Raw genomic sequence first — 481 nt, 5'->3', positions numbered from 1 at the left:
ATACCGATATATCGGCGACAGGCTCATATCGGCCGATAATATCGGCAAAACGATATATCGGTCGGGCTCTATTAAAAACCTAATCAGATGAAGCACAATTACAAAGACAACTGGGCTTTTTGATTGTTATGATGTTGACGGCATTCAGTAATGAGACTGTAGCACAATATCTATTTCAAAAAATGATAATCAACATACATTACCTGTAAAAATAATAATTAATACAAATGGACCATCAAATGGTTATTTAGGTTGTGAAGTGTGCAAACTTTTGACTGGTAGGTTAAGTTCAATGAGTCAATATACTGTAGATTCAAATTAAAGTATAACTAAAGCCCGGCTCACACTGTGCGATTTTGGCCACGATTTGGTCGTCTGAGACAAATTTTGAAAATCCTAAAAGATTCCTACAATCCTAGGCTAAAATCTGTAGTCTTTGATCGTTAGTTTGACATGTTCACCGACAGCCGATTAATGGCCA

The 481-nt window shown here is 36.4% G+C and overlaps 1 protein-coding gene across 1 annotated transcript in view; it reads right to left on the bottom strand.

The window, feature by feature from the left end:
- Nucleotides 1-481, bottom strand: part of LOC107659917 (coatomer subunit delta-like) — a 6,881-nt gene that overhangs the window by 4,301 nt on the left and 2,099 nt on the right. The window lies entirely within an intron of this gene.

This window comes from Sinocyclocheilus anshuiensis, unplaced genomic scaffold (genome assembly GCF_001515605.1).
Source record: "Sinocyclocheilus anshuiensis isolate Anshui unplaced genomic scaffold, SAMN03320099.WGS_v1.1 scaffold1241, whole genome shotgun sequence".
Classification (NCBI taxonomy): domain Eukaryota; kingdom Metazoa; phylum Chordata; class Actinopteri; order Cypriniformes; family Cyprinidae; genus Sinocyclocheilus; species Sinocyclocheilus anshuiensis.
The sequence above is the reverse complement of the archived record's forward strand: the minus strand, read 5'-3'. Positions and strand labels throughout refer to the sequence as shown.